Below are 24,565 nucleotides of genomic sequence, written 5' to 3' on the forward strand. Positions count from 1 at the left end.
AGGGAACTACTATTGCTTTCAATCATAGCATTAATGCAACTTGTGATAAAAACATTTCCCCTCTATTCAGAAGACCCACAAGCAGGAGATGCTGAGTATCTTCCACATACTCCTTCATGTCTGCTCTACTCCTTTCAGCCCACTCTGTGCTCTGGGAGACTAAACTTCAATGGCTGCAATGGCTTCTTCGACCTCTCTTCAAGCTGGGCCTAGCTTATGGGCACCCTGGCAGGAGATCTGAGGTAGAAGGAGAACGTGGTTGAGTATTCATTCTGACTCCTTCTCCACCAGGTCACCACAGCTGTCTGCGTGCTATAGGCTGTGGGTCGTGACAAGTAGCCCTCTCTACCCAGATACTCACTTCAGATTCTGGCACCTATGCTGCCCTTCGCTTCTTTCAGCCTACAGTTAGCAATGGCTCCTCACTGTTGCTGGCTTCAGGGTAGTGCACGTCCCTTGTGGGCTTACCTAATAATACACTAATTATGGCATATGTTTATAACACTTTCCCCTCTATATTTTTGATGGCATATGCAATGATTACCTCTTCATATCACAAAAATTCTGAAATATTTTCTGCATATAAAAAAGAGAGACCCTTTCCTCTTTCCTCTAGAATAGTTTTTGCTTGTTTGTTTGTTTGTTTGTTTTAAGGGAGAGCTTTTTGCTATAGGGCATGTGTGCTTGCGAGAGACAGAGAGAAAGAAAGCGAGAAATCACCCCCCCGCAGAGGGAATGGCCATACCACAATCCCTTCTCCTTGTTTTTCCTCTAGGGATCTTGGCCATGCACACACACATGCCCAGTGTATAGTTTAAGCTGCTGGGTCCAGGGCTCAAACTGCAGTGGACTATATAGGAGTTCAGCAACATAACCATGATGCCATCAGCTAATCCCTCCTCTAGAATAGTTTATTGAAAGTTATTTTTTTATTTTAGGTAACTGGTATATTTAAAACAAGCAATTCCACACACAAATGTACTTACCACTAAAGTTTTTGGTCTACAAATACAGAGGTTTTGATTGGTTCTACTTCACATAGTGGCTATTAAAATGTATGGTACAGTTATAAAAATACATTTTCTTGTTAAGCATTTTTTTGTAGTTTGAAATAGCCACTCTATTTATTGACAAGATTACAAAAATAATCATGGTGGACACTTTAGTTCATCTTTCTAATAAGTCTGTTGATTTGGTCTTCCCCATTGCCAGCATCTCCACCTTCTACAAAATGAGTGGTCTTTTTCTTCATTCTACCTCATGGAGAAGATCATTTGAAGGGCCACAAGAAGTTATTTGCTTCTTTGAAACGTTCCCAATAGGATAGATTTCATGAATCAGGTCCTCCATGCAGATGATGCCAAATTTACCAAGAGATCGAGCAATCAAAGAATCGTCTGTCAAAGCGATTTGCTTCTCACTGATTCTGCCATAACCACACTTGTAGATCAGTTCATTTACTGACTTCAGGCTCGGGTACTCCCATGCACTATATGGTTCCACAATTCTCGGCATGTTAATTGAGGCCTTGCTGAGCTTATCAAAAGTGCCGTTGAAGTCTGGCAAAGACGAAGAAGCTGCAGCACCTTTCGAACCTTTGGGCTCACTCCATTGATACCTCTGATCCTGATGACAAACGCCAATTCGGGTTCTGCAGGTACATGGAAGTTGCCAGCTTTTCTTGCCATCCTGGCCTTGCATCTCAGTTCTGTACATCTGTCTGTATTCCTTATGACAGTGCTTAGCTTTTTCATAGATAAGCTTCCTCTTTGCTTTTTGAAGCATCTTTTGAGCAAACTTCTTTTTCAGGTGCTTGATCTTCAGCTCCACAAAATTCCTTTGCTTTTTCTTAAGGGTTACTGACCCAGCAGGAACCTTTATCTTGGCAGCTTCCACCTCAGCAGGGACCTTCTTTTTCTTTTTTTGACCCCCCTCCATGGTTCCAGCCCGAAAAGAGCTAAGCATTTTCTGTTCATTTGTTTAAGAGAGGTTTTTGCGATAGGGCATATATGTACTTGCCAGAGAGACAGAGACAGACAGACAGAAAATGAGAAATCACCCCCTAGGGGGAATGACCATGCCACAGTCCCTTCTCCTCTTGGGATTGTAGGTATGCACACACACACGCTGGTGTGAGTTTCAAACTGCCAGGTCTGGGACTTGAACTGTGATTGATACATAAGAGTCCAGTAGCATAATCATTATGTCATTTGCTGGTCCCAATTAAGCATATTTTTGATAGGCAAAAAACTCCATTTTTTAATAATTGAACATGCGTGTATGTGCACACATGAGAGAGAAGGAAAGAAAGCACCCTCGGTAGGGTCTTGTCACTCCATAATTCTCCTTCCCCAGCTCTCCAACTCCTCAGGATGTGGGATGCCTTTGCGCATTGGGTCTGGTTTTTCATGGTCATCAAGGATTCAAACTGCAGTAGTCACGTGGCTTCCAGCACTGCAGGAAACTAGCATTCATCGACTAGATATTGATGAGAACTGAAGCCTCTGAACTTACAGGTTTGATGGATCTAAGATTTTTGCATAGACTAGCTTTCTGCTTTGAAGAAGTCAAACCTTGTTTCTTTTCTGCTACCGACATAGCTCCAGTGCTGGATGCTATGGGCCGCTCTCTGGTCATGACAGGACCTGGTCTTAACGTCTTCATATCATGGCTGTAGGTGAGTCAGCATAGCAATAATGTTCTATGTGAATGTGACCACAAACCTCATACATATACATCATGAAACTCTAAACTAAGTGTATTTCTTTCTTTCTTTTTTTTTTAAGAGAGGTTTTTCGCTATAGGGTGCGTGTGCTCGCCAGACAGACAGAAACAGAGAGATAGAAAGTGAGAAATCACCCCCCAGGGAGGATGGCCACACCGCAATCCCTTCTCCTCCATTCTCCTCTCAGGATCTTGGGCACGCATGCACACGCGCCCGGCGTGAGTTTAAGCCGCCGGGTCCGGGACTCGAACTGCGGTCGACTACATGGGAGTCCAGCGACATAGCCATTATGTTAACTGCTGGTCCCTAAACTAAGTGTATTTCTAACTCAACTTTTCCTTATCCAAATTCCTAAAAAATGCCAATTCCCAAAAAGTAGTTATGAGTATCATTTCAATGCTGACCTACAAGAAGGAAAGTCAAAATGCAAAGACAAGATAGTCTTAAAAGATGATGATTAAAATATCTTTTTTTGGTACAGATTTATAGACATATGGTCATATGGATAAATATTAGGACTTTCCCCAAGTCTTTGAAAGGGGTCTCTGCATGTCAAAATCTCTAAAGCTTAAACATCGTTAGTTTCATGAGAAGTTTACCTGCCATGTCACTCAAACATTAAAAAAAGACCCCAGATTTTATCACCCAGAATTGACTTTTAGGGCACTTAGTTTTATTACTTCAGTCGGTTACTGCCCCTCCTCTCTCTTGCCCTACCCTTTTCTCTTCCCCTCTTCCTCTTCTCTTCTTTCCCGAATGTCAAGGTAGAATAAGTAATTCTTTTTTCTCATTAATTCACTTAGTTTCTTTCATTCTCTTCCATCTCATTCTCTTTACATTTTTGCTTCTACCTTCTCTTGACCTTTTCTTTCACCAGCAATACTATTCATTTTTATGAGTGTTACTACTGCCTCAGGTACCATCCCCATGTAATTTTGGGGTCGCATGAAAGGAGAGTCCCTCTCCCTTTTTTTATGCTTGACAAGGAGATATTGCTGTAGCAGAAAGAGTCTAGAGAAAGGACTCAACATGGAGGAGGGAGCATTTTTAGGGAAATAGCAGCAGTTTTGTTAGGCCCAGAGTTTTGTGATGGCTTTCAGGGGTGTAGCTGCAGTAATGCCATATTTGCAGCCTTGGAATGGGGCCTCTTGAGGTTCTTCTGTTTTATAATGTGCCGGTAGCTGTATCACCTTGTCCCAAGATAACTTGCCATGCATTTCACTCTCCCTATCATTGTCACGGTGGGTCCTTTTTAACAGGCTCTTTTCCTTACTGACTAAAGAAAGTTTTAATAAGGTTTTCCAGGACCAGCAGATGACATAACAGTCATGTCACTGGACTCTCATGTCATTGATCATAGTTTGAGTCCTGGAACCAGTGGCTTAAAATTCACACTGGGCACATGTAGATGCATGAACAAAATCCCAAGAGGAGAGTGGAGGAGAAGGGATTACAGTGTGGCCATTCCCCTGGGGGAGTGATTTCTTGCTTTTTGTCTCTCTGTCTCTCCAGCAAGCACACATGCCCTATAGCAAAAATCTCTATAAAAACTATAAGAAATAAATAATAAGGCTTTTCATCACCATGACTGTTGAGTTGCACTTATTTTATCTGCATTGTCACATATACACCAATAAAAGACCTGCCACAAGGACAGGCTTTGAAAAACACTGGTGAGCAGGATCAGCAGTTGGCGTAATGGCCATGCCATTGTACTCGCATGTCGTCGACCGCGGTTTGAGTCCCGGACTTGGTGGCTTAAACTCATGCCAGGCGTGTGTGCTTGCGTCCCCTAGATCCCGAGAGGAGAATGAAGAAGAAGGAATGGTGGTGTGGCCATCCCCCCTGGGGGGTGATTTTTCACTTTCTGTCTCTCTCTGTCTTTCTGGCAAGTGCACGCATCCTGTAGCAAAAGCCTCTCCCAAAAAAAAAAAAAAAAAAAAAGCCTAGTAAAATATTGAAACTATTGGTTATTGCCAGGACCGGCTTGACTGAACATGATGTTTTTCTGAGTGGAGGAGGCTGTGGGTTAGCAATATACATAGCCACAAACACAGAAAGACACACAATCATGAAAAGCGAGGAGGATTGGGTGAGCCTGACTTCTTTGATGGAGAAAGTTGTGACCAGGAACTGGACTCAGGTTTATTCTTTTAAAGAGCAGAAAATGGGGAAAGAGGAAGTGGAATGCAAAGCCAGTTGCTTTCGGAAGTAAATGATCTGAAGATGCAAGAACGACTGGCGCCCTGTAATTTCTCTGATCTTTTTGGGATGAAATCTGATAAACACATGTGGCTTCCTTTATCCTGATACTGCTCTGCAGTATTGATCATAGACAACTACAGACTGATAGGGTTTTTCGTATGCAAATGCTTTTATAGCCATCCAAATGAAGCTCACAGAAGTGCATTTCTGCATGCCTCTAAAGGTCACCATGTTTATTCAGATTGGCTGCGCTCCGCAGTTATCAGTTTCTAATGACTAGTATTCAGGAGGCCTAGGGGAGTGGGATAGGAGGTTTAGCAAATTTGTTATTAAAAACAAAACTAAACTCTTACTGGAGAACTTTGGGACACGATGACTGTTGAGCACTTTCAAAATGATAATATTTTTGATATATTGGGTTAAATAAGATCATTAAAATGAATTTCACTTGTTTCCTTTTATTTTTGAAATGTGGTAACTAGAGAAATTTAAATGACTTATATGACTGGCACTATAATTATATTGACAGAACTGGTCTATAATATACCATTCCATATACCTTTTTGTATGTTAATGGTACTTTAAAGACTTCCAGAAAGTTTAAGAAGAGATTGTTTTGATTTTCCACAGGACCAGAGTTTTAAAAAAAATTTTTTTTAAAGTTGAACAAAACAAATATAGTGAATTAGAGTAACAGGCTGTTTTCTTTATAATGAATGAGAGTTAGGATAATGAAACCCCTTGGGGATCATAACAAGTCAAACAGAACAAGTTCTCAGCTTGTAGGAAAATATTGCCCCCAAAGGTTATCTCTTGTAGCCCTGCTTCCGCAGATCATAATTCAGCAGTTTCCTTGAATGCATTCAGACTCAGTCTTCATTACATTTGTGTGTGTGGGTGGAGAGAGAGAGAGAGAGAGAGAGAGAGAGAGAGAGGGTCTGTTTCTTTAGACTATATCCATACTTGATATACTCCCCCAGGACGAAATTTAGGTGTTGGAATTTGCAATTACTTATAATTTGTGCTTCCAGAATTATAGGCTGTGCATTAAGTGGTTTCAGAGCCATATTTTTTCTTTTCTTTTCTTTTTTTTTTTAATTGCCAAAGAGTACATGCACTCACTAGAGAGAGAGAGGAAGAGAGACAGAAAAAGAGAGAATGAGAGAGAAAACACTCCCCAATAGGGTGTGGTCATGCCACAATTTCATTTCCTCCATTTCTCCATCCCATCAGCATTTGGGGCATGCATGCACACATACCCCGTGTGTCTTTCCATCCTTCAGGGCTAGGATTCACCCCTGATTGGCCATGTGGGGTCTGACTCCCACACTGCTGAGCTACAGAATTGGCTCTCTCAGGATCAACTGTGGTATCATCATTGCTGATGGACATTTGTAAATAAAACTTATAGTTTAGGATTTTAATTTTTTCAGTTTGTTGTAGGATGCATGTGCTCACCAGAGAGAGAGAAAGAGAGAGAGAGAGATTATCCCCCAGGGGGATAGCCACAACACAGTCCCTTCTCCTCCCATCTCCTTTCGGGATTTCGGGCATGCATGCATGCACATGTGCCATGTATGCTTTTCAAGTCACTTGGTCTGCAACTCAAACCATATAGTTAGCCATGTGGATTCAATCACTTTAACCACCACACCACCTGGCTGGCTCATAGAATATTTATTGATAAAGGTATCCCATAAATCTTTGTCAATAGGTTGATGACTGAGCCAAGTACTCCTGTTAATGAAATCCTGTTTGTATGACTTGGATAATAGAAAAACTTTGTCAAGGAAGGATATAAAGGCTTTCCTATTGTAGAAAGAGGGCCTGTGCCTGAATCAATTGAACTCCCAAAGGCTTCCTTTTTTTTTTTTAATCTTTGCTGTACTAATTGGTATGTGTACTGTTTCAGATTTCCTTGTCTAGTTACATATTATTACTACTTACATAGCAGATTATTAGACTCTGAGGTTTATATATATAATAAAAAAAAACATTGTATCTTTCTTGCACTTAAGATTTCAGTTTAAAGATTTGTTTGGCTTTTGTTTTTCCCAGTGGGTATGTGCACTCACCAGGGAGAGGTGGAGAGGGAGAAAGCATCCTATAGTGTGGCGTGGTCATGCCCCTATCCCTTCTCCACGTCTCCATCCTGCTAGGATTCCAGTCATGTACACATACATGCTCGGCAGGTCTCTCAAGCCCTCAGGTCTGGGACTCAAGCTGTGCAGTCAGCGGTGCGACCTTATGTTCTTCCAACCACCAGACCACCAGCCAGCCCAAGATTTGTTTAGGTTTAAAGGCTTTGTCAGTAGACTACATTTTAGTAATTTGTTTGTTTTGTATTTTATTTGTTTGGTGTTTTGCTATAGGGCATGTGTACTTGCCAGAGGGGAAGAGAGAGAGAGAGAAAAAGAGAAAGCACCTGCTAGGGGAAATGGCCATGCTGTAATCCTTTCTCCTCCATTATCCTCTCAGGATTTTGGGCCACATGCACACGTACCTGGAATGTTTTTCAAGCTGCTGGTTCTGGGTCTCAAACTGCATAGTTGGCCATGTAAGATCCAGCTGTTAACCACCGTGCCACTTGGCTGGTCCCATTTTAGTATCTTCTTTAAAATGTAGCTCATACTGGTTGATTCTAGTCAGGTCGGAATTCTTCCTGCTGTTGTATTTAGTGCTTAGAAAATTCCTCTGCTCTTCCCTAGAAGTCCTGAGCATGAGCACGAGCACCCTACTGTGTAAGGTGATTTAAGTACCTTTCCACTGGAGCTCCTGGCTTCGATGACACCTCTTTAGTCCCTCTTGGAGCTGATTCCACACATGGTTAGTCAACAACTGGGCTTGATGTTAATAAAAATAGAGAATTCAAACCTCCCTCTATCACACCTTACCATGTTGCTTAAGATATTTCCATGAGTTTAAAAACTTTTGGCACAACTATCCAGCCCTTTGAAAATGTCTTAAGACCGGTGTACATGAAAGGAATTACAAAGCGGCTTTTCCACTTGAGCTTGTGAACTATTCATGAGTCTGTCTTTGAGATTCAGAATGTGTTGAAGTTAGGTTTGACTCCTTACTAGAGTCAATGATCCACTAAATCTTTATCCTTGGACACAATCTGTGAATTCTCTTTGTAGCAATAACCCATAACAAAGTGGACTTTGATATTCCCAGGCATGCCAGAGAAGAGACCTTGGACTCACAGCTACTCGGAAGGAAGAGACTTACTTGCCAATTTCACACACACACCGTCCACACACACACCCTCCACATACACACACCCTCCACACACACACACCCTCCACACACATACATGCACACACACACACATACACACATACACAAACACACATGCTCCCCCCATACACACACACACACACACACACACCCTCCACACACATACACACACGTACACATATACATACACACACATACCCTCCACACACACACACCCTACACACACACACACACATACCCGCCCCCGAGAATGACCAGAGACAGGCTTTGGCTGTGAATCACTTCGTGGAAAGTGATAAGAAACATAAATGAGCTATAACCAATTTAAGGGAAGCCTGAAACCAGGCTTTAGGAGACATCTGCCAATATATACTGTTCATACTAAATTCTAGCTTAGTAGCTGGCCAAAACCGGTTGATAGATAATTCCCATTTGTGAAAATATTCTAATGATAATCACTATACATTACATTTTTACAATTTATGTGGTCACAATTTAAGTTCTTGTTATTCCAAAATAACTCACAAATACAAGAGTGTGTGCATGCGTGTGTGTGTGTGTATGTGTGTGTGTATGTGAGAGAGATTGTTCAAGTCACTGAGTAATTAGAAAAGTCTAACCACAGAAATGCCAAACAAATTACATCGGCAGGTGGCAGCCTGAGTTAGGCAAACGTTTTCCATTCTAAAGTCAGTCCTTGCTGATCTAACTACATTGATTAAACAGTGGTTTGTGTTTAATGAGAGCATAAAGCCAATATCTTCTTTTCCTAGCACTCCTGGGCATGTGAATGCACACTTCACATGCTATTTCTATGAAGAGAATCCACAGATTTCTCCAGGGATGAGTTTAGTAAGTACTTTGACTTTTAAAAAATAGTCTTGCTCCCATCTAGTGAGCAGCTGTGGAAGATTCATGTGAGACACAAATTCTCCAGTAGAGGGTGATGGTAGACCATGCCCCCAGGGTGTATTAGGGACCCTGTGGGCTCTGTTCAAATGAATGAACTGATAAACTATTTTAATAGACTATCTTATTCTCACAGCACATAATATCAACAAAGGCCAAATTCATTGAGCATTTACATAGCACATAATGTGTAAAGCCAGACCGAGTGCATTCGAGGTGGTGAAGATGACTGAACCCTGGACTGGTTAGATATTCCTGAACACAGTACCAGTGGTGGTCATTAAGAGCATTGGTTGATGAATGAAAGCTTGTACTGGGATCCCACGCTGCCATTGTAGCAAAGGGACTTGATGGGGAATTGCTTTCCCTTTCTCAGCCTCTGACTTCTCAATAATAAAATGAATACAAAAGTATCAGGCCACTTATTTCATCACTACTAAAAACATGGACCTGTTGGAAGGCACACACAGAGATGAGTAATCCTATAAGGCAAATGTGCTATAGTGGGTCGATGAATTGCCTGAGCAGCAAAGGGTAGAAAAGTCAGTTCAGACCAGGATTAGAAGGGATTCAAGGTGACCTAGCCTCATGCCTACTACTGCGGAGCTGGAAGCCACATGCCTGCTGCAGTGCAAGTCCCCAGCTGGTTGGCCTGCAAATATGCCAGGTGCATGGCACATGCACAGAATCCTGGCAGGCTGGATGACTGGAAGAAGGGTATTGTGGTGCGACTGAGTCCTGGGGAGGGTGCATCTCTCTTATTTCTCTCTCTCTCTCTCACATGTTCTGTAATGAACAGATGGGGGAGGGCAAACTCAAGGAAGAAGTGGACTTTGAGTTGAGTGTCAAAATTCTTTCAATCAATGGGTGGAGAGTATGTCTATGAGGGAGTGTGATGGGTATTCCAGGCTGAAGGAACATAGATAAGTTTGTCTGTTTGTTTATTTTTAAGAGATATTTTTGCTATTGGGTGCGTGTGCTCTCCAGAGAGGCAGATGGAGACAGAGTGACAGATCTTGGGCATGCACGCACATATGCACAGTGTGAGTTTCAAGCCTTTGGGTCCAGGGCTTGAGACGTAGCTGGCCATGTGGGAGTCTGGTGCCCTAACTGTTATACCACCTGCTGGCTCCTTATTTATTTATTACTATAGCTTTCAAGGTCATAATATTTCATGAAGGCTAGTCCATGCATCATAACTGTAGAGTTTTACTCAGCATAAATTGAATTTAGAAATGTCCTATTAAGGGATTTACAAATGTCTGAGTTAGTTTCTCTAGGTACTCTCAGAGTTCATGTACTTTAAAACAATAATGGTATTTCATATAATTTCTATTTTTCAAAAAGCCAACAAAGGGGACCAGCAGTTGGCTTAATGGATACATCGCTGGACTCCTATGTAGTTGACCACGATTCGAGTCTCGGACCCAGTGGCTTAAACTCATGCTGGGTGCGTGTGCATGCGTGCCCAAGATCCTGAGAGGAGAATGGAGGAGAATTGGATTGCGGTGTGGCCATCCCCCCTGGGAGGTGATTTCTTGCTTTCTGTCTCTCTGTCTCTCTTTGTCTTTCTGGCGAGCGGATGCTCCCTATAGCAAAAACCTCTCAAAAAAAAAAAAAAAAGCCAACAAATAAAATAATTATTTAAATACTTTTCTGTTTAAGAACAAAGGATTTGAGAGTTTCTAAAGACCTAACAACTGAAAGTGTATTATTATTGGTGAAGTCGATGTTATTTATATAAATGATTAGTGCTACAGTGTTATTTCATTTTAAAATGTTTTTGTTTTTGATGTTCAATGTATGGTCACCACAGATCCATGGTTAAAGGAAAGAGATAGGCCTGGCACACAGAAAGCATCATTGCTTAGGAGGCTAGAAGCTGTATGGAAAGCTTGGGTCCAGTTCCCAGACCACCCTGGACCTGCCAGTCTAGGCCTTATGTGCCTTTAATCCTGGCTAACTGGAGCACTGGAGCCGGAGGGTTGTGACACATGAGACCCTGTCCAAAAAATAACCCTTATGGGCTGAGGTCGCTGGATCCCACATATATGACTGAGGCTCGAACCCTGGCCCTGGGCAGCCTGAAAAACATGGTGGACATGTGCATTCATGCCTAAAACCCCAACAGTATGGTAAAATGTAGGAGAAGGGACTGAGGTGTGACCAAGCCCCTTTGGAAGGTGCTTTCTCTCCCTCCCTCTCTTTTCCTGTCTCTCTCTTGCAATTGAAAAGCAAAAAAAAAACCCTCTCTCTTTTCCTTTCACTCTTTCTCATTCCCTCTCTTCCATTAAAAAAAAAAAAAAACTAAAAAAACATTGATGTTAAAATTAGTGAATCATTATTACTTCTGCAAATTCTAATTCTAAAGGTGATCTTCACCAGATTTGTAAGTTTCACTCATTTCATTAAAATTCTTTTATAATTTATTGAAATATCTTTGATATTTCAGAAACCAATATTTTGAATAGATATGGTATTAGTTATTTGCTATTTGTTTTTTTTTTTTGATTAATAATAAAGATGTCTCTTATTTGCAAGGTGGTATTTAGAGGGGAAAGCTTGGAAATAGAAGGTCAAATCATATTTTTTATTTTATCATTTTAAAAGAAAGAATGAAAATAATAAACATCAGCCAGTTGAATTTTTAAGCTCAAAATATTAGAATTCTAAACATCTGATCCTGTTACTATAACACAGTTAAAATTCAGTGTACTTTGTTATTATCACCAGACGATGCATGCACTTGTCAGAGAGAGAGAAAGCACCCCCAAAGGGTCGTGATCATACTGTAATCCTTTTTTTCTCCATTTTTCCTTCCCGTCAGGATTTTGGGCACTATGTACATGTGCCGGTATGTTTTTCAGGCTCCCAGGAGCAAGGCATGAACTGCAACATGGCTGTTGGCCATGTGGGATCTAGCTCCCAAAGCTCAGCATCTAAAGCCCCTTTGGAAGGTGCTTTCTCTCCCTCCCTCTCTTTTCCTGTCTCTCTCTTGCAATTGAAAAGCAAAAAAAAAACCCTCTCTCTTTTCCTTTCACTCTTTCTCATTCCCTCTCTTCCATTAAAAAAAAAAAAAACTAAAAAAACATTGATGTTAAAATTAGTGAATCATTATTACTTCTGCAAATTCTAATTCTAAAGGTGATCTTCACCAGATTTGTAAGTTTCACTCATTTCATTAAAATTCTTTTATAATTTATTGAAATATCTTTGATATTTCAGAAACCAATATTTTGAATAGATATGGTATTAGTTATTTGCTATTTGTTTTTTTTTTTTGATTAATAATAAAGATGTCTCTTATTTGCAAGGTGGTATTTAGAGGGGAAAGCTTGGAAATAGAAGGTCAAATCATATTTTTTATTTTATCATTTTAAAAGAAAGAATGAAAATAATAAACATCAGCCAGTTGAATTTTTAAGCTCAAAATATTAGAATTCTAAACATCTGATCCTGTTACTATAACACAGTTAAAATTCAGTGTACTTTGTTATTATCACCAGACGATGCATGCACTTGTCAGAGAGAGAGAAAGCACCCCCAAAGGGTCGTGATCATACTGTAATCCTTTTTTTCTCCATTTTTCCTTCCCGTCAGGATTTTGGGCACTATGTACATGTGCCGGTATGTTTTTCAGGCTCCCAGGAGCAAGGCATGAACTGCAACATGGCTGTTGGCCATGTGGGATCTAGCTCCCAAAGCTCAGCATCTAACCACTGTGCTATAGGGCCAGTCTAATATAATTTTTTTTACTTTGCATATGTTTGAAGATTTATAGAAATAAAAATAAGATATTATAATAAACTTTACAAACCCATCACCCAACTTAAATTATCAACACTCTGGCATTCTTTTTTTGTTCTGTTTTACATGTGTGTGTATGTGTGTGTGTGTGTGTGTGTGTGTGTGTGTGTGAGCTTGTACTCCCCATATTATTTAACAGTTGTTTTATTAAGGTATAGTTGACATATATTGGAATGTATAAATTTCAGCTATAGAATTACTATAAATGGATACACCTATGTCACCTCTACCTCTCTCACAATATTGTTCCCAGACAGTATTGTTTCTTTTTAGTGAATCTTCTCATCCCAGACAACCACAGTTATATTTAGACTTGCTGCTCTAGAACTTCATGTAAATGGACTCATACTCTATGCACTGGTCGGCGTGCGGCTTCTTTTGCTCAGCGTCAGGTCTCTATGATGTACCCATGTTGTTGTGCTTAGGAGTAGTTCATTCCCTTTTATTGCTGAATAGTACTCCATTATCTAGGTAAATCATAATTTTATTTTCCACTTCGTTGGTGGACATTCGAGTGTTTATTTTTATTTATTTATTTATTTTGCAAATACGGATAAAGCTGCTGTGAAGTCTGGGCAGAGGTTTTTCTTTGTGTGAATTACCCTTTCATTTCTCTTGGATAAACATCTAGACACAGCTTGCTAAGTCAAAGAGTAGGTTAGTATATTTAAGTTAATGGGAAAAAAATGCCGAACCTTTTCCTGCAACTCTTACACCATTTTATATTCTTTTTCCCTTTTTTTTTTCTGGAGAGGTTTTTGCTATAGGGCGTGTGTGCTTGCCAGAAAGACAGAACGAGACAGAGAGACAGAAAGCGAGAAATCACTCCCCAGGGGGATGGCCACGCCGCAATCCCTTCTCCTCCATCCTCCTCTCGGGATCTTGGGCACACATACACAAATGCCCAGTGTGAGTTTAAACCGCCGGGTTCAGGACTTGAACCGCGGTCAACTACATGGGAGTCTAGCGACATAGCCATTACGCTAACTGCTGGTCCCCCATTTTGTATTCTCATTAGAAAAGTATCAAGAGTTCTAGTTATTTTACATGTTCATCAATGTTTGGTATTTTTATTTAATATAATGGTATTTTATTGTGCTTTTAATTTGCTTTACCTGATGTTTAATTATTTAAGAACTTTTTCATGAGCTTGTCATTCGCATATCTTCCTTTATGAAGTGTCTTTTCGAGTCCTTTTTCCCCATTTAAAAATTGTGGCCTTTTTTTTTTTTTTTTTTCCTATTGAGTTATATGACTTCATTCACTCTTTCTCTCTCTCCCTCTGGTTCTCTTTTTCTCCTTCTTCTCTTCCTTCCTTTTTCTTTCTTGAGACCCCGACAGAGTCTTGCCACACGTGATTCTCTCCTAGACTCCTAGTCAGCCAAGATCATGGGCCCCTCAGCACGTCAGGAGGACGTGGCACCCAAACCTCAAGCCTTCCTGTGTGGATTGCACAGTGGCACCCCACCACCTTACCACCATGGCTTGGCCTTCGTGCATTCTAAGTGCAAGTTCTGTGTATGCTTTATGCTTTATGTTTTGAAAGTGTTCTTTTTTTTTGTTGTTTTTTTTTTTAAATGTTTTTCTCAGAGACAAGTTTGCCTGTTTATTTTCTTAATAGTGCCTTTGATGAACAGAAGGATTTAATTTTAATGAAGTTTATCAATTTTCATGGTTTGTGAGTTTTGTATCCTATTTAAGGAATCTTTGCCTAACCCCAGGAAAACAAAGGTATTCTGTGTATTTTTCTAACAAGTAGAAGTTTAGATTTGAAATTTCCATCTTTGACCTATCTCAAAATAATTTTTGTATGTGGTGTGAGATAGGAATTAAGGTTGATTTTAATTTTTCTTTTTTATTGCCAGAAGGCGTGTGTGCTTCTGAGAGAGAGAGAGAGAACCCTCCAGTGGCCCTCCACTGGAACATGGTCCTGCTGTTGCAATGCTTTTCCCTCTATTCCTCCTTCCCTTAGGGATTTTAGGCATGCATGCACGTATATCAGGGTACTGGGGCTTAGATTTGAAACTTCATTAGCCATGTGGAATTCAGCTTCCTTAGCCACTGGGCTTTCGGGCTATTCCTAAAGTTTGGAATGGATATCCAGTTGCTCAGTATCATTTGTTGAATGGATTTCTTTCTTCATTGAATTGTAATGGGGCTTTGTAGAAAATTGATTAATCATGGGCCAGTCAGTTGGTGTAGTGCTGGATCCCACATGACCTTCTCTGCAGTTAGTGTCTCGGGTTGAAGGCTTGAAAAACATGCCAGCTGCATGTGCACATGTGCCCAAAATCTTGAGAGGACAATGGAGGAGAAGGGATTGTGGTATGGTCATATTCCCAGGGAGTGATTTCTCACTTTTCCTCTCTGCATATCTCTGTCTCTTTCTAGCAAGCATGTGTATGTACCCTATGGCAAAAATCTTAAAAAAAGAAAAATAGAAAAAGGAAGAAAGAAAGAAAGAAAATTATTTTAAGTGTGACTTTGCTTCTGGAAAGTCTATTCTGTTTTATTGATCAATTTGTCTCTCATTATGTTGTACTATAGCATTCTGATTACTGTAGCTTTATAGGTGACCTTTGCGTCATATAGTGTATGTCCTTTGTTCTTTTCAAAGATTGCTTTGGCAACCCTAGGCCTTTACATTCTCATATCTGTTTTAGAGGTAATTCATTTCTTTTTATTTTTTCTAAAATCAGTTTGTCAACTTCTGTAGTATTTAAAAACACATGCTGAGATTTTATTGAGGTCACATTGAATTCATAAATTAATTTTAGGAAAAGGAAAATCTTGATATAGACTCTTATAATTCATAGATATGATATATATCTCCACTTTGTAGGTTATAAAAATCGGTCTCAGGGAACCAGCAGTTAGCGTAATGGCTATGTCACTGGACTCCCACGTAGTCGACCGCGATTCGCGTCCTGGACCCGGTGGCTTAAAACTTACGCCGGGCGCGTGTGCGTGCGTGCCCAAGATCCCGAGAGGAGAATGGAGGAGAAGGGATTGTGGTGTGACCATCCCCCCTGGGGGGTGATTTCTTGCTTTCTGTCTCTATGTCTCTCTCTGTCTGTCTGGTGAACGCACACGCCCTATAGTGAAAACCTCTCAAAAAAAAAAAAAATTGGTCTCAGCCTTTATTTGTGGTGTTCTTTGTAGAGTATCATTGGTCATTGAGATTTCACAAGAGAAGTAATCTTTAATGCCCTAATGCAACTTTCACAGGTAATGAAATAACTAATTTTTTATGCCTCTAGAGATGTATTAACTTGGTAGAATTCTGTGGTATGCTCATGAATAGAATCAACAAAGTAACTTTGTTCTGGCTTAATTCTGGAATAGGGCAGCATCTTGCAATACTGCAGAGATGATCATAACCAAAATATGAACATTTATTCAATCAAGATACAGAACACTCCCACCACAAGGATCCCACGTGTTGCCCTTGTTTAGTAAATATCATTGTCTCAAAATTTTTATTTTTTACTTCTAGAGGGCACTACTATAATTCTAAATGTGTATGCTTGTATTTCTTTCTACAGTGTCTCTTAATAGTCTTAATATTCACTTCCAGAATTGTATTAGTTTTAGATCTACTATTGATTTGAAACACACTGCTGGGGTTTCATTGGTCTACAATCTATCAAGGGCCAGGCCCATAGCCTGGTAGTTAAGGGAGCCAGGTCCCACGTGACTGACTGTGCACTTTGAATTCTGGCCCCAGCAGCTTGAAAAACATGCTGGGCATGTATGTAGGTGTGCTTAAAATCCCATGGAGAAATGGAGGAGTACGTTCTATAGTGTGACCATGCCCTTTTGAGGGGGATGCTTCCTCCCACCCCCTTTTCTCTGTCTCTCTCTCTCTGACAAGCACATGTGCCTCCTGGCGAAATTAAAAAACGTGATTTGAGTCCCGGACCTAGCGGCTTGCTTTCTCGCTTTCTCTCACTCTCTCTCTCTCTTTTCTTCTCCAATCAAATTAAAATAAGTACATAAAGCTAAATAAAAAAATTGTTTTTAAAAATCTACTATTGATATAGTTACTTTATAACTCTAAATGATGTACTTTTTAAAAATCTGACTTTAGATTATATCTTATGGCTTCCTGTTATGTAAAATGAGGACATATCACCCCTCCACCTCACTTCCTTCTACCCGCTCTTTTACCTTCTGACTGCTGTCAGCTATACCTTACTTTTACATTGTCAGTATTTACATATTTAAATCTAATTTTCATGCTTTCTTATTATAGGTTAATTTTTAGAGCTGAAAACCAATAGGAATCATTTATAACATTAAAAGTATTTAAATATTCGTTGCAAAAGCAGGTAGTGTGATGGAACCTATAGGATAGGAATTATTCTGTGCACTAAATCTGTTTTGCTCTAAGAGAATGTTCAAGCATTATCAAAGCATCATCAAATGGCCCTTTTCTAACAATTTTCCTTTTTCGAATTATATAACTTTTTAGTTTGCTTCATATTTGGACCATACTTTTTTAAATACGGATTTTTAACTTACTTAAACTTTTCATTTTGATTTTTTCCTAAGCAAAAGGGATATATTAATAGCATTATTAAGATCTTCTAGCATTGAATGAAATCTGTTTTGTTGAAGATGTTTTCTTGAAACCCTCTGACCATAGTCTACTTTGGCCTCACTGGTTTCTAGATCTGTTGCAATTGTGGTATTTCCTTCCACCCTGTATTATTCCTAAACAAGCTCCACATTTTCTTGGAACCTATAGCTTTCTGTTTGGGAGGTGAATGAAATTCTCGCATACCTGAAAATTCTTGTTTTTCCCCATGCTTGCCTGACTTGGTACAGATCCTTAAAACTCGAAAGGCTTAGCTTCACTTCTGACATCAGCATGGCTGTCGAGATTGATGGTAGCCTGAGTCTCTGATGGCTTTAAAGATCTTTGTGTCTTCAGAGTTCTGAACTTCCACCAGATATATCTGTCTTTTTTCTGCATCCTATTCAGCACTGGTTTGCTCTTTTATTCTGAAGACGTCTCTTCAGGTCTGGAGAACTTTTTTTTTCCTTCCCTCTACTTTCTTTGTTCTTTCTTTTTGGAACTCCTACTAATTGGTTGTTAGATCTCCTTCATGTCTCTTTTGTTTTTGTTTTTGTTTTTGTTTTCAACCTTTTTTTATTTTACTCTGCCTTCTGAGAAATTTTTTTCACATGTTTCTCTGACCCATTGGATTTTTATTTTCATAATCATTTTTTATTTCCCCCAACTCCCTTTTTTCCTGATTATTTCTTCAGTTTTTCCTCAGACTTACTTCACGGATACAATATATTTACAAATACCATAGAGGATATCAATTTTTTTTAATTTAGATATTCTGTTCCTTTAATTATCTGTTTTCTTTGGAATCCTGTATTTGTATATTTATCTTGGTTCCATTTGGGGCTTTTATATTTTTTAAATATCTTAGTGATCCTTATTTGTTTCTTTATATATGTTAATAAATTGATAGAGGGATTAATAAAGAGATTTCTATTTGGGGAAATAATTTTTCCTTCTGTCTCCTTGTTGGTGTAATTTTCATCTATAGTTATGTTGATTTTCATGCACAAAAGATTTCTAACAATATAATTAATATATATAATAACACATTCATGTAAAATGATTTTTACTTTAAAATATTTACCTATCACATACCAAATGACATGACAAAACAACCTTTTCAAACTCCAAGGAAGAGTCTGGGATTTTTATATTAACATGAAACACTTTGAGAACCAACTCAGTAATGTAATGAGAAGCTAAATTACTAAAATGGGAAACTGGCTATCTAAATTAAAAGGTTTATGAAACTGAATGATGGATGTGGGTTTGCTTTTTAATGGTGAATGACACTCTCACATTAGTCTTTTTCTGTTTCTGTTGTGCCATGGTTTAGAGGTCTGTAAACACAGAATACCGAATTTGTTTTCAGAAGCTGTCAGCACACGCCCTGTATGAAGCGAGCACCTCCTGACAGGTTCACGCTGTGCTGGTTTTCCTCCCTCCTACTCGCTGGCATTTGCAGAGCTGCTGCCCCAGGCTGAGTGGGCCGGCCGGAGGCTGGCTCTGTCTCCTGATGCTACTGCTGGGCAGGTCAGCTGTTTGGAAGCCCAGTGCCAACTCCCAAGGGCTGATCACCACCACGCTGCTGCTCAGGAGCTCTCGCCCCAGGGCAGGAGAGGCCTTGCCGGCTGCCAAATGAGAGTTCTTCATTCTAGTTCGTACTTTTTAGTAACTGGTCATGTCTCTGAATCAGGCTGTTTAATAAGCACCAATTACATTTTTTAAAAACTCACCTCAGCGTGGCCTTACCTAAGCTGTGATAAGTGAGCGTGGGGAAGAGGATGGGCTGTGTTGCTGTATAGTCAGGCTGGAAATTGCTGTTACGGATCCTACAGGCCAGGAGAAAGGGAAGGAGGGATTTCGTGTCTGACCAGAGCCTCCATTTCCCTTTCTTCCTCCTACAGAGTGCTTGAGTCATGAGTCTGAGAGAAAGAGAGCTTGTTGTGAATTCTTGTTCTTACTGAACCCAGAAGAGATCAGAAAGCATCAGTCTTAGTGATTATGAATGAAAAGATCCATTCCACATTCTTATGGGCTAAATGGTGCCCCACCCCCATTCATATGTTGAAGCCCTAACCCTCAGTACCTGGGGATGAAACTGTGTTTATAGACAGAACCTCCCAGAGATAGGTCAGTTCAAATGAGGTCATCAGAATAGACTGATCCTGTATTGCTGGTGTCCTTAAAAGATGGGCAAATTTGAACACAGAAAGAGACACCAGATGATGCAAGACAGCCACTTGAGGATCCAGTGAGAAAATGGCTATTCGCAAGCCAAGGAAAATGGTCTTAGAAAAAAACAGACCTGCTGACACCTTGATCTTGGACTTCTAGCCTCCAGAACCAGGAGAAAATACCTTTCTTTCTTTCCTTTTTCTTTCTTCCTTTTTTTCTTTTTTTTAGGTTTTTGACATAGGGTGCATGCATTCTTCAGAGAGAGGCAGAGAGAAGGAAGGTAAGAAATGACCTCCCAGAGAGGATGACCACATTGCAATCTCTTTTCCTCCATTCTCCTGGAATTTTGGGCATGCATGCACATGCACCAGCATGATTTTCAAGTCACCAGGTTTGAGACTCAAATGGTGGTCACCATGTGGGAACCCAGCACCTTAATCACCATGCCACCTGCTGGCCCTGAAAATACATCTCTATTGTTTGAGCCACCTAGTCTGTGGTATTTTACTGTGGCCACCCTAGCAACTAACCCAGCATTTTTAACCATCTAGTCCTGATTCTTTCCTGGCTGCCCTCCCCAGGACGGGAAAGGCAGGCAGCCACTCACTGGAACCTGGGCAAGTTGCCCCCATCACTGGATTCTACAAGCTCAGTCCTTGACTTTCAGTCACTGGAGGTGTTAGGAAAGAGTTTGACTAACTTTGCCAAGTTCTCAACTATTTGTACATCGAGCTTAGAGACCTAGGGAGGAAAATTAAGGAGGCTCTAATTAGAATTTCACAGATGAGCAAGAGTAAGACTGTGTAGGATGTTAGCTGTGATGTGCTGATAAGGACCAGTTGCCACAAGTGATGGTGCAATGGCAGTAAAAATCTGGAAGTTCTGGTTTGCCAAACAATCTGACTCCCTAATAAGCTTTTGAGCACGGAGATTAACATGTGAAGCCCCTTGGTTAGGCTGTACAAAGCTTCATGAATGAAAACCCTTTTTTCCATTGTACATGTTTTTCCCCCATCTCTTCCATGCCATTGCATTAACATTGACATATCTAGCAATGGAATTCTGCAATGTGATGAATTAATTGAATTCTAATGGATCTAGTCCTAACATAAGTCTCAGCCTTATGACCTCATATATCTCATTCACTGTCTGTCTTCCTTACCCAAAAAGGAGAATACTTATTCATCTCCCACCTCACAGAGATATAATTTTGATATTATGGCCATGGGCTTTGTATTTGTTGAAAGAACGTGCACCTTAGAAAGGCTTTCTTTCTCATTCAGCTTGGACTTGAAAAAGTGATTTAGCTTCTCTGAGATTCAGTTCCCTCATCTATAAAATGGGGACAGTAATGTCGGCTTAAAGGGGAGTATGAATGGTAAATGAGAATACATGGAAAACGCCTTCCATTAATCCTTCAATAAATGTTAGCCATTGATGATAATTAATGCTATAGGGTGTGTACACTTGCTGGAGAGAGATAGAGGGAAGAGAGAAATTACCCCTTGGGGGGGATGGCCATGCTACAGTCCCTTATTCTCCCTTCTCCTCTCGGGCTTTGGAGAATGCCCACACACGTGTTCAGAGTGTTTTTCAAGCCATTGGGTCTGGGACTCAAACCGTGCACTCTGCCATGTGGGATTCAGCACCTTAACTACCACCCCACCAGGTGAATTAGTTGCTTCAAATACCCTCCTTAAATATTATTCTGTACCATTAAGAGGACATCTAACTTAAGACTCAATTTAGTTGAAACAATTTAGTATGAGGGCTAATGGAAAAAATTAAGATAATATATAAAGATGTAATTATAGGATGAAGTCTTACTGCTTTCATCTATAAATGCTAAACTCTTAGTATATACCATCAAGCCAACTTTAGTATGCACATAAATTCCTGGAGACACGATTAAAATACAGGTTCTGATTCAGTTCATGGGCTTGGGGATTAGGTGCTGAGAATCTGCATTTCTGACAAGTTCCCAGGTATGGGTGATGCTGTTCTGATCTGAGACTCAAGCGAGTGAGGTCCTAGAATAAATAGGTGGTAGTGCTGGGACCAGCAATTGGCATAATGGCTATGTTGCTGGACTCCCACGTAGTTGACTGCGGTTCGAATCCTGGACCTGGTGACTTAAACTCACACTGGGCACATGTGTGTGCATGCCCAAGATTCAGAGCGGAGAATGGAGGAGAAGGGATTGCGGCGTGGCCATACCCCCCCTGGGGGTTGATTTCTCACTTTCTGTCTGTCTCTCTCTGTCTTTCTGGCGAGCACACGTGCCCTATAGCAAAAATCTCTCTAAATATAAATAAATAAAAGAAGAAAAAAGAAAAAAAAGAATAGGTGGTAGTGCTATGATCCCAATCTTTTTTGTAAATTCTACTTTTATCAACCAATTATTATTGTCTATTGACTTACATTAAATTTTAGAAACATTTCATTTTCACTTTTCATCTTAAATTGCTATTTTCCTGTTCCTGTTATCTCTGCCTAGTACGTAAATATTTTAAAAGAAAAAGAAAAAAGAAAGAACAACAGCAATGAAGATTAAATTTATGTAGATGTTACTATGTACCAGAAACTGTTTAATTAAATTATCACAACACGGGTCCGGCAGGTGGCCTGGTGGTTAAGACACTGGACTCCCACGTGATCAATAACAGTGCAAGTCCTGGACCTGGTGGCTTGAAATCCTGCTGGGAGCATGTGTATGTGTGCCTCAAATCCCAAGAGGAGAATGGAAGAGAAGGGATTGCAGCATGGCCATCCCCCTGGGAAGTATTTTCTCACTTTCCCTCTCACTGTCTGTCTCTCCCTCTCTCTCTCTGGCAACTGCACACACCCTATGACAAAAACGTTTAAAAAATTTTATCATACCACCCCATGAGGTAGGTACTATATTCCACCTTTTAGGTGAGAAGACTGAGGCACATATGGGGGAAATAACTTCTCAAGTCATCCTACTAGTGAGTAGCAGACTAAGACCACGATAAGGCTTAAGGAGCACTTTTGTAAACCCGAGGTCCTAGGGATAGCTGGAATAGTCCATCTCATTTCTCAGTTTTTGTTACTCTCATTTCGGTTTCCATTACACTCAAAGCTCACATTCTTTATTTTTTTTATTTTTTCTTTTTTTGGAGAGGTTTTTGCTATAGGGTGCGTGCACTCGCCAGAAAGACAGAGAGAGACAGAGAGACAGAAAGCGAGAAATCAGCCCCCCCCAGGGGCATGGCCATGCCGCAATCCCTTCTCCTCCATTCTCCTCTTGGGATCTTGGGCACACACGCACATTCACCCAGTGTGAGTTTAAGCCACCAGGTCCGGGATTCAAACCACTGTCGACGACATGGGAGTCCAGCGACATAGCCATTACGCTGACTGCTGGTCCCAAGAGCTCACATTCTAGGAGCCAGTGACTGTTGTTATTCATCCAGCCAGTAATTCAGAGGGACCGTGGAGAAAAGGTACTCAACGATGCTGTCTGAGTGGCTCCCAAGACTAGACCCCTCATGAACCTCAGCTGTGGTTTGCTAAGTAGCAAAACGTTAAGAGCAAAGCCTCGTCAGAGTGAAGGTAGCAATAGAAAGACAGGTCTTGTAGTGTCCACATCCTTTCCACCTGCTTCCTTCTTAATTTTAGTATAAATTCCATTTTTATCAGCCAGATATTTTTAATGGACTTACATTAAACTTCAGAAAACTTTTATTTTTCATCTTAAATTGCCAGAGCTCTTGCTACAATTTTATTTCTGATTTCTTGTACTAGTATATTAAAAGTGTTTAAAAAAATAATAATAATGACAACCCGCCTGTAAACCTGTACTTGTGGGCCACAGTGGGCCAAAGTGGATAGACCTGAGCGTTTTGACGGGCGAGGACAAATGACGTATCCTTTTTGGGGTGCTGTGCTTGACAGTGTAATACATTGGTGCATGTTGCGCAAAGCCTGTGGTAGCTCTTAACCCCGTCTTGGCCACTCACTCACACACTTACTCACTAAGGGACCTGGAACTAGTCGCTTACTCTCACTGGCCTTCATTTTCCTCCTTTCTAAAATAAGAGGATTGAACGAGATGAGAATTTTTCAAAGTATGCATTTATTTTTAGCTACAGGAGCCTTTCTTCAAATGAAGGCTCATCTGGAAGCCCAGAATACAAAGAACAAGGAAATGTCTCTGGCGGAAGCTGAGGTGAAGCCCAGAACCAACCTGTCTCCCTCAATCCCTCTCCAATTGCGAAAAAGCCTCCATCTTCTGCCTGTGAGCTTGAAAACAACTGACCTAGGTGACCCCAAGGCTTCCTCTAGCTTCCACTCTCTCTACTTCAACACACAAAGGCAGGGAAAAGTGGGTCTTAGGGAGCTGATGTCTGGGGAAGGGATTTGACTGCTGAAGATATATTTGTCCTTGACCTCAGTGGTTGATGATTAGAAATTCTAAAAAGATTCAGCAAGGTATCCTCAGCAAAATGTGACTTGAGAAGTTTAAATACATGATTTTTGCTCTTTTTTTTTTTTTTTTTGAGAGAGAGTTTTGCTATAGAGTGCATATACTTGCAGGAGAGACAGACAGGGGGTAGAGATACAGAAAGCAAGAAATCACACACCTCGGTGGGGGAAGAGGGTGTATGGGGGAATGGCCATGCCACAATCCCTTCTCCTCCATTCTCGTCTCAGGATTTTGAGCACGCATGCACGCACATGTTGCTGGCTTGAGTTTCAAGCTGCCGAGTCCAGGATTCAAACCATGGTTGACCACATGAGAGTCCAGTGCCTTAAGCATCACGCCACCTGTTAGCTACCCCCTGCCCCCATTCCTTTTTGTTGTTAAAATAACTTGTCCTTTTGAATTTGAAGTTTTGTGATTGGAGATTTTTTGTAGGTTTTTTTTTTTTTTTTTTTTTTTTTTTTTTTAGGTGGGA

At 40.4% G+C, this 24,565-nt stretch overlaps 1 pseudogene; it reads right to left on the reverse strand.

Annotated features, from left to right (window-relative positions):
• Positions 1-1,162: 1,162 nt before the first annotated feature.
• LOC102495162 (60S ribosomal protein L7 pseudogene) lies at positions 1,163-1,619 on the reverse strand (annotated as a pseudogene).
• Between the last annotated feature and the right edge of the window lie 22,946 nt (positions 1,620-24,565).

Source organism: Tupaia chinensis, unplaced genomic scaffold (genome assembly GCF_000334495.1).
Source record: "Tupaia chinensis unplaced genomic scaffold, TupChi_1.0 Scaffold143797_1, whole genome shotgun sequence".
NCBI classification, from domain to species: domain Eukaryota; kingdom Metazoa; phylum Chordata; class Mammalia; order Scandentia; family Tupaiidae; genus Tupaia; species Tupaia belangeri.